The following is an 18,727-nucleotide window of genomic DNA, read 5'->3' on the forward strand; positions in this document are numbered from 1 at the left end:
TAAATGATGCTACATCTAGACGATCTAATGAATATTTGATTAACGGCCCGGCTAGCTCGGGGCTTACGAGTATGTCAGTGGTGTATTATTATTGTCACCCAGTGTATTATTTGTGTTAACTGCTAAGGACAATTTTACTTCCGTTCGATGAACATTGGTCATGCAGGTAGATCTCCCGCATTAAATTATTTATTTCTAATACTAGGTCATACAAAATATGCGTACACGTCTGTGGTAGCTACATAATTCGCTATTAATAACGCATTCCCTTAATTGAATTGAAATTCAAAGTAACGTTGGCAAGAAAAATGCATCGGCCAGGATTACCGAAGTCAAGTGTGATAAAGCTATGCAAAATCACCATGGAAATAAAACGTTCTAAAAAAAGGGCAAAAAAGTCCGATGTGGCACATCGCGGGAAGATCACATGAGCTACTTCTGTCGGAAAAATTCAGGTTACGTCTCTTATATTCGACCTGACTATAAAATATTTCCCTAGAAAGAGGAGACGACGGGAGTTCGCCGCATAGCGACCGTTGTACCGCGATGACATCTCGGTTTATAGGTCGCCTTCGATTTTCCGAATCCCTTCCCCCTTTTTTTACGATACCCCGGAGGCTCTGCCGTGGATCCCGCAGGCGACGAAGAGGAACGGAGGAGGTGCATTCTATATAAGCTGTCGACGACAGGAGGATAACGCGGAGAGATCTGTTCGAAGGTAAAAAAGCACGATGAATCGCTTGTCGCTCAGAGCGCGGGATTTCGCGAGGATCGCTCCGAACGAAGCGTTCCGATTTAGCCTCTCTATATCCCTTAATACCATCGGAGGACTGTTCCTTAAGTATCGATATCACAGACGCCGCTCTAATGGAGGAAAATAAGAGAACGTTCCGCCGTCTAGCAAGAAAAGATGCTGTTCCACTTGCGTTCAGTTGAATAGATTAGCCAATAAAGTAAAAAAGAATCGCGCCTATAATCGAATAAATAAAAATGAATATTTCTGCATCAACGAAAGACTTCGCGAACTTTAAAAAGATATTTTCGAAGAAGCTTGGAGATATAATAAAGAGACAAATTGCGGCTGATACTTGGGCGAGCGGCAGATCTATATTACTAGATATTACGATCATTATTGTCCCAAGGATCGACATTAACATCGTGTACCTCTCGTGAAACTGCCTACACTCGACAAGAGAGAATCTCGAAGTGGCGTTTCCATGACGACTACGAGAGCGAGTGGCACTGAGAACCCACTTAGTGAGCATATAGTGATTCATCGCTAACGTCGCGATAATCTCGCTTGACATGTGGAAAGCAGATTCAAAAACATTGTTCCATTTACGAGTGCGGTGGGAACTGAAAAAACAAAAGTTCAATTTCACGTCAGCTATCGTCGCGGAATTTAATTTCCCACGCTGAAGAAAATCTCCGTGCGATACAATCGAAGCGTATTACACAACGTGGAAATGACATTTATCATATATTGGGAGATAAACAAGTTCAAAGCTTCTGTAATGAGAAATGTCACTGCCGTATTGCGTAACATGATTCAACCGATGCCACCGCGCTCTGTGCGAATTTGCTCATCCGTTTCCGATCAATACGCGACCGACCGACCAAACTGTTGTCCAGTCTCTAATCGATATTGATCAACAACGATAATGGACTGTCGCGAATCAATGTATCTCGTCGCGTTCAAGATAATCGCAAAATTAATTATTTATTTACGGAAAATAATTACGCGGACGGGTGTGATATTTAAAAAGGGAGGTTCGTGTTAGTTTTAATATCTGTACTTTTGTAACTAGATACGCGATTTTACGAAACATGAAACTCCAAATGTCGTCATGCTTGCGAAGTCGTTTTACAAGGCTCTCAAAAAATTAGGCTCACCCGCTAACGATTTAGCCATCGTCATTCACGTGACTCGTGCCTCTTTAAAGGATCGGTCACGTAATTGCGGCGAGACTTTTCCCTTCTTAATGGGCCGCCAGTTTAATAGATGGGCGCCATTACAATTTTAAAAGCTCTTCAAAGGACCATAAACATCTTGAGAATTCAATTCGCGACCGTCGAGGCAGGGCACTTCTCTTTTACGCGCGAAGGAATATTAATAGAGCAATTCTTAGTGGGAACGATATTATTGGTGAAATATTTCGAAATATTTAAAACCAGAACGTTATTTTGTCCCCTCCCACATTCCGAAGACGATATTTCGGATAATCTAAAGTTAGTGACGAAAAATACCGTCACACGAATACGATGCTTCCCACCTGCAATGTTTCATCCGCGTGTCACTCGTGCAGTGCCGTGAAGAGTGCCAAAGTTGCGACAGAATAATTAATTTTCAGTAAGAGTGCTAAAATGAATCCACGTGATGAGATATATGACTCTTTATTTAACTTATTTAACCTCCATGCGACTCAAAGGAAGAGAGGGTGAAGATAGATGTAAAATACGTGCATTAATATTTCCAATACAGCATGCAAGGCATTACGATGCTCAATCGAATAAATCACTACACGGCGTTAGAAAATTTCAAAATTAATCCTTTTAAACACGAGTTTGTTCACATCAGTCGTAATGAAGAAAAAAGATGCGATTATATATAATATAGCTATAATAGCCAAATTTATATTCCACGAAGAAATCGTTCATATTTCTTCATTTGAACAGATGTATTAAGCGTGCCTGAATTTTTTTCAAAAACTATTTGACTGAGAAAAGTGCTCAATCTTCCTAGCGAAACGCGTACAAAACGTGCCCTTAATGCCGGAACCGTAATGCCTGTCGTAAGCCTTCTGAAGTTTTTTAAAGTTAATTTACGTGGTTTTACAATTGTTTCCGATATATCATGACGACCTTAAGGTTACACACGACGACCAGATTAACGAAGACAGCTCGGCGGTAGTAAACACGCCATGCATGCGACCACGAACGTTTTTATCTCGCGCAAGGGGCGGGACACGCTCGCGCTCTTTTTCCCCTTAAAACACATCCTGTGCGATAAAATACGGTAGCGCGTTCGAAAACGTGTGTGGCAGCTTTTATCCGTAGCGCAAAGTTCGAAATGTCAATGATAATATTGCGAATACAACGCACTGCACTTTTGATAAAGTATATCGAGAAACTGTTTCTCTTCTTATTAAATGTGTAGCAAGATATTTTTTTCTTCTTTCTTTCTACTAATACATGTTGGTTTCAATTTAATCAAATCAAATAACTGATTAATTGTGACATGATAGATTGATAGAAAAGAAATGTGGCATATATTTGTCAATAATGGTACTTAAAAATAGCAATAAATCATAAAATTCTTCTAAGATCTGCTAGTTGTACGAGGATGCTTAAATCCCCTTGAGAATGCTCTCGAGTCTCGAGAACTGTAAGATGTCTAATGAAAAAAGAGAAATTGCATATTTCTTAAATGCAATGTAATCTTTGTCGAAGCAAAAGAAATCTTTCATGTTTCTTTTTCTATAGTTACATTATGGCATTTGAGGAAACAAAGCAACATTAAAATTATTTAAACGAAGAACGCAAATGTAAAATTTTTTGCAAATCGTGAGACAAGTGAAACGACGCTTTGACGAATTGGCTCTCCCACTAAGGTCGAATGTTTCTCAGACGCAGCTGCAAAATAAAATTCAAGAGGGCGGCAGTCAGCTGTAAAAAGTGCAACGCGAATTCCGAGCTGTCTACGTTCCGGAGCGACTCGGAAATAAGAAACGTAACAAATTTATCTCAAGCTTAAGAGACACAAGTATTTCGCTATCCGACCCAACGTTTTTCGTATAAAAAATAATTACACATTACATTAAAAAGTTAAATTTAAAAATCGCATTTAAAAGATATTTTCAATAATTGCGCTTTATATAGAATCTTGAACAATTAGGATCGATTTTATATATAATTATATTGTTTTTTTCGTTTTATAAATATAAAACGGAAAATATTTGTTTCTCTTTCATACGCACATCAAAAAGATATTTTTAAATAATATTATTTTTCAGTTCTACAATTTTATACTTCAATTATATTTAAAGATATTTAATTGTAAATGACTGTGTGATTTATCTGAGCATTAACATATCCTGATTCTACATTGACGCAAAGGTTATTGGAAATTCATAAATTATTAGTTCACATTTGGATATTTTTATATCTTCTCCGATCATATTCCGGATTTCTCAATTTCAGTGATCAAAACTTGACAACTTTTCACACCAATTCTGTATACGCTATACGATCCTTATCTTTTTCATATTCTCTCACACGCTTCTGCTTCCTGTCAGTCAAAGAAATCCACGACGGTATATTTCTCTTGCAATAAGTATACACGCGCCATCCGGTAGTCAAATCGGGGAGAGATCTTAACAGGCGCGTAAACATAGCAGTGTTTAAACGCTTGCGCTGGATCTTCTCGTGTAAACGACGAAAAGATCCACATCGAAGATCATAGCTCTGTTTTTTCGAGACTCAGAAATGGACCTTCGGTCCATTTTATAATATTAATTAAACATTTTTGTCGATGGATATGGAATTGTTCCCGATACGAATAACAAGCGTCTGAATTCGATTAAAGAGTGGGGCATGAAAAAATAACTCGATCTTAATATACATATCTTAATATACTTCATGCTTGTACCGGATAAGTTTAAATGAAAGACTCTTTAAGATAAATTCGGAATTAACTCAAGAAATATATTAACAACTTAATTTTTAATTAATGGCAATCTAACATTGAAGATTAAAAAATCTCATTTCTACGGGTAGACGATAAAATCTCATTTCTCATTTAATTCCAGGCGGATCTTACTTTGACGGAAGTTTCATTCCGGGCTGAACTGCTAAGATATTCAACGCCAAAAGATTGAAACATTGAAATGTAGAAAGATTGAAAGCTCTTAATATAATAAAAGCGGAAAGCGGTTACGCGACGTTAAATTAATGTCAATATTAACCCGTCATTGACGCATGTAAATGTAATTATAAAGTCAAATATTACACGCTGCCACGCACGTTGTGTAACCCGACAGCACGTTATTAAACAAGAGATAGGAAATTTCGCGAGATGTGAACTATAGAGATATAGTCGTGTAATCCACGTTTCGTTAGGCAAGCGTATTCGATTCTTTCACTCCCACGGTTCTTTGATGAGAATAATTATTTTCTGGCGGATGAGAGACGCGGTCGCGCACGTGTAGATCCTGCGGGAACGCGAAAACATCCCCCTTCGCCGGCAGAGAGAGAGAAAGAGAGAGAGAGAGAGAGAGAGAGAGAGAGAGAGAGAGAGAGAGAGAGAGAGAGAGAGAAAGAGAGAGAAAGAGAGAGAGAGAGGATCGGATTACAGGGCTGTATCCTCTGGCACGGGTCCAATTTTCTAGCTAAATATACGCGGTGCGTATATTTGGCGAATCGGTCGGTTGTTTCAATCGTGAGCTTCACCACGCCTCGGCAACGCCATGGAGAGTCCCCGAGCTAAAATCAATGGCGCGCGCCCGGGAGGAGAGGACAAACGCGGGTCTAGCTGAAAATAGGCGATAATCTCGATTGTTCTCGAGAGCGGAGAATCTCCGTCTAGCGCGCGTAGACGAATCGATCGAAACACGCGACATGACGCACCTTGCCGCGCACATTTATTCGAAAAAAAAAAAAAAAAAAAAAATTTTTTACAGAAAGCTAATAAAATAAAAAAAGACCTTTCAAAGTCTACATTGGAAATATTAATGCTTGTAACAAGAGATTTTTCGACAATATACACTGTTAAATATTAAAAGATTAAACTTAAATCAATACCTTGAGTTAAATAACATTTTGTTTTATTTTTAACTACCATGTGTGTCGAAATTTATTATTTTAACACAAAACAGTATTATTTTAACTCTATTGGTTTAGTTAAAATAACGAAATATTTAGTAGAAGCAGTGGCGACAGATAGAAATGGTTAAAAATGACTCAAATTGGATATAACTCGACACTACGAATTTAACAATGTAAAGAAAATCAATATTAATCACAAGATTATCAAAGATGAATAAAAATGCACATATTTATGTGGATTTATTTTAGAATGTTAAAAATATTAATATCAATAATATTTGAACACACAGATTAATTACATTGCATTGAATTGCATTTTGTAGTTCAGTGTTCGCGAAAAATTATCCAACGCATTTAAAAATCGCAATTTTTCCTCAAAAGAGAAATTTCGCTGCTATCGTAACGCTTAAGCGAAATAATAAACGCGTTTCAAAAGCATTCCGGGTGCGGTGGATTGCTTTCGTTGAGTCATTGCGAACTATTTCCAGTTAATTGAGCAATGGAACTTTCCATCACGCTTCCACCGACAATTTCGTGTATAAAGACAAATACAGAATTATTCCCAACTCTATCCGCAATGAATGCTATTTATGTGGATTCATTTATCAAAAATCGATACGATAAATCTGACGATGATAACGTCTACTGTACAATTATTAAAAGACAGAAATGGAACAATTCCATTAATCCAGCTTTTAAAAAATTCCATTAATCCAGTTTATAAAAATCTCTGAACCAAATGGCAAATAAATTTATAATTCGGATTTCTTGATTGATTGGTATCAGTTTTCCAATTTACCGCTTTTAAACATTATATAATATTTACCACATAAAGTGCAAAAACAGAATTAGTTGATTGATTTAAACTTTAAAGAGATCATATAACTGCAATAGATTCCTTGCAGCATTCAACGAGCTTTTCACGGAAAGTTCATACAATATTTTTATACTTTTATTGATGAGAGGGATAAAAAAAGGAATATATATGATAAATGTGTGTATGTATCCGTATACAAATGTGAATGTCCGCTGGGTGCGAGCTCGGGTCCGTGGGTTCGCCAGGCCCAAATGACTGTGCGGACTGCGGGATCAGTCATCCATGCGAGAAGAGAGAATCTCTGCAAAATTATTTTCAGGATCAGCCTGACATCTCTCTCGAATATCGCGCGATTCTAGCCGATAAGGCGGCCACGTGCCGCGGCCTGATTATGATTTATCATCATTCCGCGGGGTTGCAACGCGTAACTCGTTCTACCGTGTAATTCCCGTTTGTTAACGCTCGCAGCTTCCACGCGGATGAACGTTCAACAGCCTCAAATAATCGGTCGCATTGTTTCCGAGTGATTTCCCGCGCGCGGCTACTTCGCCCGAATAATCGCTGGCCGTCCAACGATAAATGAGCGCGTCGGCGGATCAAAGCGTACGCCATGATTGTTCTTACCGATGACATTAATTATTAATTGCACGCGTTTCGTCGCGCGGGAGAAAAGCTATCGGCGAACGCGATGAAAAGGCTGCAAGCCGTTGCCGCGCGAGCAAGCAAGTCCGAAAGGAGTCGAGGAAATACGCAGGGAGCTGCGTTATCGATGCACGCGGAACCATCTATCGACTGCTAACGCTACGCTACTCGAGTCGCGCTGCGTTTTCGGAATGCACGGCGGATGGCGCCGGGGGTCCGCTAGCTCGCCCGACGAGCGAGAATTGAAGACGAGACGAATCGACGTTGGAGAAACGGCCATTTAATTAAATTTCGAAGAGACGCGATTTCGTTTAATAATTTCAGAATGATCCATGATGACTGTACGAGCAGTATGTAGATTAACATGAGAGAAATTGAAGGAAACCTCATTCGCATCTTGTATCCCTATAAGTATCCAATAAATACAGCCTGAAATAAGACGATTCTCTCTTCTCGTGATATTTTTACTTTGCGATCAATGTTAAAATTCGGCAAATAATCAAGTCCAGAATGATCAGTCTGGATATAACAAAACGGTAAATATCCGAAATATGTGCCGGCTATTTCGAAGGTGGCACACAATATCGATTCTGAAGCGTATATCGTAATGGAAAATAAATAGATGCATTTTATGCATTGATCTAACAAAGCTTGACTTTCGTCCTGTTCGGAATAAATAACAAATAACTCAAATGAAAGATATACGCTTCGATATGCCCAGATATATTACTGCAAATCGAGTCGGAGCTTTCTCGGAGTAAACGGGTCCTTCGCCCGACGTAAATTCTTTCTTTTTACGCGCACGCAGTTTTGCGCTTTCCGTAAAACGTGCGTAAGGCTCATTTTCGCGCGGGCGTCGTACAAATGTCGCGCACGACTTCGTCGACGTGAGAGGTACGTCGCGACGAAGGTGCGATTAAAGAACGATCTCTGCGACACGTACCCAAATCTCGCGACACAATTGCTCCCACTCGTGATTCAGCTCATAATTGATCCGGATGTTACGCAGGCGAGCAGTCCTAAACGTTTCGTCGAACGATTTTCGGTCCAGCCGACCGTGGCCATGTCGCGCTCTTCGCATGATCGCGAACGATTAAACGAGAACGAGCGGAGATTTCGAAATGATTTTTCGCGCGGGCTCGAAAACGCGGTCGGCGGTGCCATCTGCGGGCCGCGCGCAAAACTTTCGCGGCGTGGTCGGCATTACAGACATCTGCTCTCTCACCAGAGGAAGACAAGTTACTTCAGGACGATTTTAATTTTTTTTTTTTGACCATAGAAATAATCGATACGTTAAAAAACACATATGTATCAAGAGACACGGTAGTGTCTCGCGCCAAGTACGCGCGGAGCGAGACGCACCGTGACTCATTTACGCGATAACATATACTTTATATTGTAGAGAATTTCTCGCATAATTTGCAAGAGAATGCATATTAAAAAAATTAATATATTTGACATATATATTTACGTTTTCAAATTATAAATTTAAAAACATATGTTTATGTTTATAATTTAATTAAATCTATAAATTATAAACATATAATTGCATTTTTAATATAAGTAATTTTATTTAAATTTTTACATATTACATATTTTTTCACAAGTATATATGTATTTAATTTATAATTGAAATTCTGTTCAGAGAAACGCAAACGGAAGAAAAAGCGCAGCTATATTATAAAGTATATGTGGATTAAAATATTCTATATAATTCACAGTAAAATGTGATTTATCGATCTTCTTCGCATTAAGCATTTTATACTCACTATTAACATATTTTCTTCTTCTCGTTTAAATTATTCAATTAATTTGTAAAAAGCAGACACCATCAGCTTGCATAAAGGGGGAAAAATCTAAATAATTCCAAACGGACCTTATATTTTAAATGCAGCGTAACGCAGTATATACCTTAATTACATTTCCGATAACTCCATTAATACCGTTACCGAGCTCTCTAATTACATTCTTAATTACACTCGACCAATGCACGCATGTATTTTCAGTGACGGATATAATGTGTAAAATACTCGCTTTATTTACCGATTTTGTATCCGAATTATCGTTAATATTATAACGACTTTATGAATATTATAACGAGACAGCTTTATTCAATAACCGGAAATTACAACCGGAAAGATCGATTAAAGATTATGTTATTCCAAATATTATATGAAAGCAATAGAAATCGTTCTTTTTATCAGTCTATTATATTTTATATTTTTTGCAAATTAAATCCTAACGTCACATGGATTCCTTAGATTAGAGGAATCCAATGAGAGAAAGAGAGACACTACAGAAGACCGTCACACTTTTCTCGTTACTTCTTAATAAAACTTAAATTTCCACTCGGCTTGACTCACATATCTATTAAGATCCGCGACTTATATCGCTGTATCGGCGTAACATTCAATTTCCGACTTCCAACCATAAGCAGAACGTGAAAATATTCGGACAATCCGCGCTCGTTAGCCAATAACAAAGACCACACATTTCCACCTCTTTTATCTGTCCATTATTAATTCAGTCGGTGGTGCCGGAAAAGCAAATACTTTCGAATTATTCATAATCCCCGCAGCATTCGCGAGAAGCGTAATGGATCTCGGTGAATAAAAGCTCTTACGGTCTCGTTGACTCTCTATCGGAACACCTGCGAGTGTTCGCTGCAAATTAAAATCATGTGCGAGAGACGCGGAATCATTACCGATACGGAAATGCAACCTCGGAATTTCTCCAGTCCGAACATTTCTGGTATTCGCGACATACACACTGAGAGAAATTTGCAATAGACACGCTCAGGTGTGCGACTACATGTTTTGTTTTCAAGCAAATAGCTCACACTTATACTCGATCGCACAGTTTTAAAAAATGTAATTCAATATCCTAAATTAATGCATTATCACCTGCGATTATATATTACAAATAATTGAAATATTTATCAAGCATACTCTCTTACTTTTGTTTGCTATTATAATTAATATAATTTTAAAAACGTATAGAAATGTTACAAATAATTCGATTATTATTAAGGCTGTCGAGAGAACATAAACGATTCTTTACAAACCAAATTGTATACAAATTGTACACAAATTGTATAATATGTTAAAGATAATAGTTATTTAGCGCATTAAATTAAGCTTTTGTATATATCATATTTATAATAGATTAATATTCTAAATTTAGAGAATATAATATTATTTTCTCTCATAACGTTGATTAATAAATATGCGTTAATTAATGTTGTACATAACAAAATGCACAGAGTATTCGCTCATATTGCTTTGCACAGGAATTTTAATTTTATTGAAAAGGAAGCCACTACAACACACCGACGACAGATATATATAGAGGAGAGAAACTACCCGACGCGCTTCCTGCAACTGACGTTCCGTCTCCTTTCGCCAAAGGACTAATTTGCAAGGCAAGGGATTTAATTAGTGAGAGCGCAAAGACAGCGACCGCACGTTAATGTCACGTGATATGGCTCTTTTTAATCGCCCGTCTAATCTAGCGTTTGACTTAGATTCCTTGTCTGCTGTAAGCAAAATTTGAAAAAGCTTTTGCTGCATAAGCAAAATTTTTCAGTCCGGAAAGAATTCCTAGCTACACGCGAAAAGGAAGCATAAAAAGTAATCCCGCAACGCTATTTTCTAGAATAATAGATTTTACCTTCCAGAGATGTAATTATATGCGTTTCATAATACGTTTCATAATACGTTTTCAAGATTTCATTGTATGTGCATACAATTTATACTGATGATACCGTTATGCAATAATTCTACGAGGATTGATTCGCGTTGTTATTCATAATTAACGTGACAACTGCGGCTTTATCGCACATGGGCAGTATATAATCACATACCCATGCAATCATAATTATAATCGTGATTACAATGATGTCAAATAAGAGGCCGGCAAATTCGTTTAATAATCGATGATTCATGTGTGTTTTAAACTATATATAAAATCCTTTTCATCCAGACGATTTATAATAGCTTCTTTTTCCATTTGTGCTTTTAAAATCTTAATCGATATTAACTTACTTTTTTATTATCTACTTGGTTAGTTAATAATAATTAAAACTTTCCTCTTTTATTCTTATTTTAAGTAAATATATTATTTATATTTCAAACTATTATTTCAATCATTCTTAATAGATTTATTCATCAGAATTGATTTTATGAGATCAAGCTAAGCTAAGATCGTTTGCAGCAATTAAACATAAAATACTACGCATATGCAAATTCACACACTCTTCAAACTGCACTCGGTCGAACGCGTACTTCTCTTTTATCACAATTTTTTCCGCTCGATATTCGTATGCATCTACAAAATTATTAAAACATTTCCCATTAGAGAGATATCCTTACGTAAAATTATTAAAATATTTTTCCTTGATAATCCGTTTCGCATCGTCGAGACGCGCGCATTGAATTTTCGTCGAGCACTTTTCGCTTTTCCCACGACTGGCTTTTCACGCCACCTGTCCTCTTTTCTTTCTTCACATGTATATACATATACAGACACACGCACTCTATCCTGTATCCGTCTCCTTTTTGCCTTCTTTTTCACGTCCCCAGAAATACTCCGGATATCCTCGATTCTAATTCAATCGCACGATTTTCTCCCAGGAAATCCCTCCCCTCGAGATGGCTTTGCCCAATACCGCCTACTCACCTACGATCTTGCGAATCTTTTCTCGGGGGCTTGCCCTCTTGCGTCACCGATGCATTTTCAATTCCGACCTCGAGGCCGCTATCCGCCGGACTGCTGCTGCGCGATAAGATTTAAGGGCGTCCCGACGAGAAAGGAAACGACCCGCGGAGAGGCGGTGGGATGGGTTCCCTTCGCGGTTTCGCGAAAATTTAAAAATTCGTACAAGACGAAATATAAAAGAGCCAAGTAGAGGTATAAATTTAATGGAACGCCGCCGCCAGAGCTGACGGAAACGCAGAATTTATTTTTTATCCTCGCCCGTGTAATTAATTCAACATCTTACCGTAAAATTTCTGGTTTCATTAAAATGTTATCGTACGTTATAATATGTCTGTTTATTACATGTACAAGAAACTTCTTTAAAAAGTATAAGAAGGTACATCCTACAATGTAATCGAAGATGTCTCATGTTATCAGAATATGATTAATAACTGACGGAATTATCCGGTAGCTGCAAAATGAAAACTGTTTACGAGTAATACAGCACGTTTCTCTTGTAAAAAAGTGTCAACTTTTTGGATCCAACTCGCCAGTATTCAAGATCCGTGCCTCATCCACAAGATTGTAAAATACTCACGTTTGCGCTTCTACATAGCTTTGAAAGTTATTTTCGTGAGTGTCTGCCCCGTGTATTCCCTATGTCCCCGTTACGTAACAGCACGAGATTTACGGACTTTTTCCCCAGATCTCCTTCCACGATAATTAAATTAAAAACGTCCGCGTCACGTACTCGCATTAACAAATTTTATGCAGTAATCACGTAAAAGTTTCATTAATTTTCATGAAAGCAATTGTTTCTGAATTTATTAAAAGTCTAAAAGATATAAATATATATTTGTTAAATATCTTATTCTCTTTTATTTCGTGCAATTTTTAATTCTCACTGCAGATTAAAATGTATCAAAGTCGCACACGTAATTAGCGTCATATCTTTTTACATTCGAAACAACAAGCGAAGGAGCCTTCGCTATGTGATATTACTGAAACTTTTAATATTCCTTTTCTTTATCTCGCGAAGATTAAGTTTATACTGTGCGCTGGACGGAAATACGTAAAACTAAAACAACTTCAGCGACAACTCGCCCGACAATGCTTTTCTTCGAAATGTTCGTTTAATTTCCAACTTCCAATTCAGCATGAAAATTAAAATTCTCTTGTACAAAAAGTCTAGTAAATTCTTTATGACAAGGACGGAAAAGAGCGAGCACGAAAATAGAAACTTCCTTCGGTCGCTCCAATTTTCGTTCTCTTTATTTCATCGCGCTTGGTTCAACGATCTCAACATGTTAATCGATACCTACACCCTTTTAACGCGACGAGTAATTAATTATAACTTTCAGACGGAAGGGGAGATAAACTATTTTTTTATAAAGACTAAAGACCTATCTATACTCACATAAATCAAAAGCTGCAAGCCAAATATAAATCAATATTAACATTATTACACTGTGTGGACATTATTATGAAAGTCATTATAATTCCTTATGTTCCTTCATAATACTACAAAATAATTCATTTCGTCGGGATATATTCACTTCTATAAATATTTTTATTCTTCCGACAGGTAAATTTCTATCAAAATAAAAAGATTTTTACACGATACGCTTACGCGTTCGCTTTCTTGTGTGATTTTGCATTTTGGAAAAACTACACTTACAGTTACTTTGTATTTGAAGAAAAATTGTCGCCGACTTTTCCGCGTATTTCAGCATGCGCGATGCTCGCGTGTTACTGTCAAGTTTAAGGTCAAGCAAAAAACGCCATTTTCCGGCAGTGGCCCTGCGACGGACGTAAGAGGATTAAGCTAGTTTTCTTCCCGCCGGATTTGGTGCGTCGTACCAGCTGCTGCTACTGTCGGCCACTTTCCTGTTCCGTCTCCTTTTATGACGCGATCGTTAACGCGGATTTTTATCCACCTGTGTGCCATTGGAGGCTCCATATTTGGTCACTTGTTTTAATCGATTTATTGTTATTTGATCGGAATCGTTTTCTAAACAGAGTTTCTCTCGCAACTGTCGTGTAATACTTTAAAAGGGTATAATATTATAATTAGAATTAAAGATCCTATAAAACTGTAGAAATCATATTATAATATTACTACTAATATATAGTAATATTTGTTGAGTTGTAAGCGCAAGTTGGTCAATGTAACGATATGATACGATGCGCATAAAATAATTAAAACGTTTAATTCGATAATAAGAGAGTGAGATAATAAATTGTAAATTATTCATCTTGTGATCCGCTGTTAAACCCGATCCTGTTAAATATCTCTCACAAGTCAGACCGCTTCTTCCTCTCAGATTTCTTCATTGCACTCGCGAAAACACGATTGCGCGGTTCTTTTCACTCCCGACGTTAACTGTATAACGAAAACTTTGAAAGTGATACGGTATATTTTCAAACCGAGTAAAGGAAAGAAGTTAATAAAAACATAAGCATCGGTCGTAAATCCTATAAAGCGACAATCTATAATTTTTAATTCTCTCCGTCATTTTTAATTCTCTCGATTCCTATCTCGAATACATAAATTGCGCGAAATATCTGGATCGCATTATTACTATATTTGGATAAATGACTATCGTTTCGATATGCTTACAGTTTATCAGCTGTAAGAGTTGCGCGAACTAGCGATTACTAATTTTAATAATCGTCGAGAATAATCGCGTTTCGATAGATAATAATGTAATACGGAGCGACTCGCGCCGTTGCCTGCATGTTGGATCGAATCCCATTGTGCGAATGATACCGTGGAGACCTTGCGTAAATACACAACGCAACGCACCGTACGTCGCGCAAAAAAAAACGTCGCGCGCCAGCCAACTTGTCACCGCTGTAAAATATTTACTATTATGAAATATTTAATGTCGTTCTGCTCCGTATATTTCCAATTAATTATCCCAGCTTGCAATATCCAAGCTTGCGATAAGCTTTTTACAAAGTTTCGTTCTACAGACTCGAGTCGGTGATTCGTTCATTATCGCGCGTTCTTAATCCGGAAACAGCAGATAAATTACGTTTAAAACGTCGAGAGAGCGCGATGCATTTGAATGCACGAGAGATATACGTGAAACGTATACTAAAATCCAAGTATCGTTAAAGAAACACGTAATTATCGCTACATTTATATTAATTATCAAACATTTAAAAACTCGGGATACGCACATATATAAAATATAATTAGAATATATTGAAACTTTAAATTGATATCAAAATGCATGACATATAAAGTTATAATTAAAATTCTACCCTGAAAGCTGACGTGAATTATACAATTACAAATACCCATAACGGGCTTTAAAATTAAATAATTTGTGTATTTAAAATCTCCTATTAATACTCATGTTGTCAATATCAACTGATTGCTGTAATGTAACACACATTTACATACATAAAATGAAAAAATAAAACCATCAGGATAGTAGATTAAGCACTTATGCCATGAAAATTAATATGAATGTGACGAATCGATACGCGAGCGTAAAAATAGTTATAGGTCTAAGTGAATTCTATGTGATATTATTAACTAAATTTGACCTTACAATTCGAAAATAATTGTATAATCTCAATAATTTGTGGTATTACAAAGATACAATATTACAAAATATTATATCTCTTTTTGAGGAAGCTTAAGATAAATTGCAAATTAACAGTTTCTATATTTAAAATTTAATCTTATTGTTATTGGACAAAGAGAGATAGTATAACAATACAGCACTTTTAAAAAAAGAAAAATACATTTGCGATGCTCTATATTCGAATAATTATCAGGTGTTTTTGTTCCTCCAATACATATTTCCATATTGGAGAGATAACCTTTCATTCAATTGATACTTTCAACAATATGAATATCTCCGATGTTATTTTAACGTAGTCATTATATTTGCATAATAGCAAAAAAATTCCCATACAGTACTCCAAACTCATTAAGTAAAAGTTACTGTAGATTGTACAGTGCTGCAGAATCATCAAACCCGATTTTAATCACAAAGAATCTTTGATGGATTGAAGTTAATTTTATCTTAACTATATAATGCATATGTATACTTGCACAAACATTAATAATAATTTTTAAATCATATAAAAGATAAAAGAAGAAAAGGTCTTCTTTCCGCACTAATTAACGCTAATTTCTAGAAACGAATAACGAGAATGCTTTGTGGCGGCTATTACATAAAAACATTCTTTATTATCTGTATAAAAAGAATATCTACCCGGTCTGCGCATTAAATCTCAGACTTTAGCCTGATAGCACGCTTACGATCTAATTGAATATTTATAGGATAGGTATGTATTTCATCGATTTTTTAATACGTATTCAATCTAATAGTCTACCGTATTATATATAATAGGTCGATCTTTCTTATTTTACTTTAAGCAAAGACGATAGGATCGAATTAAAGTTTTTGCGGGACGGTCCACGGAAAAATCGATATACCAACTCTATAACGAGAAAGCGTTCTCTAAACTCATCCCAGGATCAAGCCGGATTAAATGCGCAAAGGATTAAAAATTACTCAAGCACTGGATTACGTCGACGCCGAAAGGAAATCATTTTCCATCATCCGCATTATCCCTTTAAAATCGTTTACGCATAAAATGCTGTACGTATTGAACAGAATATTAAACCGCATGGATTTCAGCAGTCGTACAGAGGTTCTAATAATTTTAATTGAATGAATAACACTTGTTTATAACACATTAAATGTTTAATAAATATCTTCAACAACTTGTTTCATACTTGTAGCACCATCGATATTCGATTTAATAAATATCATGCTAAATAATACGTTTAATAATAATTTCCAATATTATATTCAATAATTTTTAGTGCACTGATAATCGTCTTAATTGCAAAATAACGTTTAATAAAATTTTACTGGCTACTTACAATATGTGCTATTTGATGTGGCGTTTTGGCGCGATAGTTGGACCTGCAAAACAAAAAGAAGAATTTAGATACAGTTTCTTGTGTACTATATATCCCATACGATTGTAAAACCCTATATGGGATATTACATCATTATAAATAAATAAATCAGCTTAACAAAAGTGCTCGTTGTTCATTTCTTTTTGCCTTCACGGGAATTAGCACCTAATTAGACGATAACAAATTAAACAATATATATAAATATATGTATGTCTTTTAGCAAAGCAGTTGCAACGTATGACACGGGAAGGAACGTCAAAATTTACTTCAAATTCACTTCAGGATATTATATTACGCACTCTTGAATCCTGAGATTCACTTTAATCTGCATAACTGAGACGTCCAACTTCATACCAGCTTCCAAAATAGTGGCACCGCACGAGCTCCTCGCGGAGAATTTAAATTAGATTCGGAGAACGCGCGCGAGCGAGTCTCGCTTATAACTCTATCGACCGCGCATATTATCATCGAAAAGGGGAAGATGCGCCTCGCGCGTTTTTTATTCTATTTTTCATGCGATCGATCGATTGACCGGAAGATTCTCTCCGCATCGTTCGTGCGCAACATCCAATAAGACGCCCAAAACCCGACGACATCCGACATCCGACATCCGAGGGATTTCACGAGAGAATGCATGGAAAATCGCGGACGTGCGGATCGGCGTCGAAAATCGCCGGATAAGAATTTCATCGCGATTTCCGATGTCGTCTCTTGTTATCCTGCACCCACGTTACCACGTTACTGTCGCGAACGCGAAACCGCGTCTCGCAAGAGAGAGATAGTAATTGAAGGGCCCGCTACTGCCCAGATATGCGGTTTTCACAGTTGCAGCTGCGCGAATCGACGCGAAACGCAGTTAGCGGTACGTCATACGTGCCGCCGCGATTTCTCACGAGACCGCTCGGTCGCATTCGAGCGAATTAATTAACGACCCGGATATAACGCGGCTACGAAAATAACCAGCGGCTTCAACCTGACGGTTATTTTCGCCGGCGGAAAATTATGGCGGCTTGTATACTCGCGTGTGTGTGTGCGCGCGCGCGCGCACGTCAGAAATCGCGATTATTATTTCCTGAAGGCGCACTACCGAGTGCCTCGTCGAGTATTTACCGCGGTATAGGTAAATGCCACACTTCTGCGCGGCGCGAAACGTCGGCGCGTTTTCGCTCTCGCCTCTCCGAGTTGCTCGCGCGCGAGCTTATGTAACGAAATTACATTCCGCGCGATGCATTCTGTACGCGAAGAACGAATGTATCGCGCAAGATGTGCTGTGAATTTTTCAGTACTGTTTATCCGAAACATTTTCGATGGTAAGAAAATATCGTCTTAGGAGAGAGAGAGAGAGAGCAAAGAAAAATCCGATCTCGATATATTATTAAAAATTAGGTCAGTGTGTTCGCCATATCGCAAAATACACGCTCTGATAATCCGCTGTTCTCTTCTTTTTTTCGCAATCTTTGATTTCTTCGCGATTGCGAAACTTGCGCGAATTTCCGCGATTGAATCTAAGTCAATAGACGAAAGAACTGCAAACGGGGATCGGATCAATCAATCGTCCACCGTCGAAACGGATAGCGCCATAAATTCTATCTCACGAATTTCGACAGGTCCGTGTGTGCAACCTGGCGCAACTGCGGACGAAACTGCAACTGCAAACCGACTGTAATTGGAAGGGCCGTGGGGCGCGTGCTATGTACCCGTCGCATATATGGAAGTTATCGCGTAGAAGGATCCCGTGATCGAAATCGAAAACCTCCGCCGGGCGCGCACCGGCAGCATTTTCGGCTTCCGAATTAGGC

General features: G+C 37.5%; 1 protein-coding gene across 1 annotated transcript in view; it reads right to left on the reverse strand.

Annotated features, from left to right (window-relative positions):
* Window positions 1-18,727, reverse strand: part of LOC139773552 (RNA binding protein fox-1 homolog 2) — a 256,877-nt gene that overhangs the window by 146,016 nt on the left and 92,134 nt on the right. Inside the window, exon 3 of the mRNA XM_071708067.1 lies at window positions 16,890-16,932. The gene's annotated coding sequence lies outside the window, so the exon portion shown is untranslated. The remainder of the gene's footprint in view (window positions 1-16,889; window positions 16,933-18,727) is intronic.

This window comes from Temnothorax nylanderi, unplaced genomic scaffold (genome assembly GCF_030848795.1).
Source record: "Temnothorax nylanderi isolate EJ_2023f unplaced genomic scaffold, tnyl_v1.0 TNYL_tig0064_pilon, whole genome shotgun sequence".
Lineage (NCBI taxonomy): Eukaryota > Metazoa > Arthropoda > Insecta > Hymenoptera > Formicidae > Temnothorax > Temnothorax nylanderi.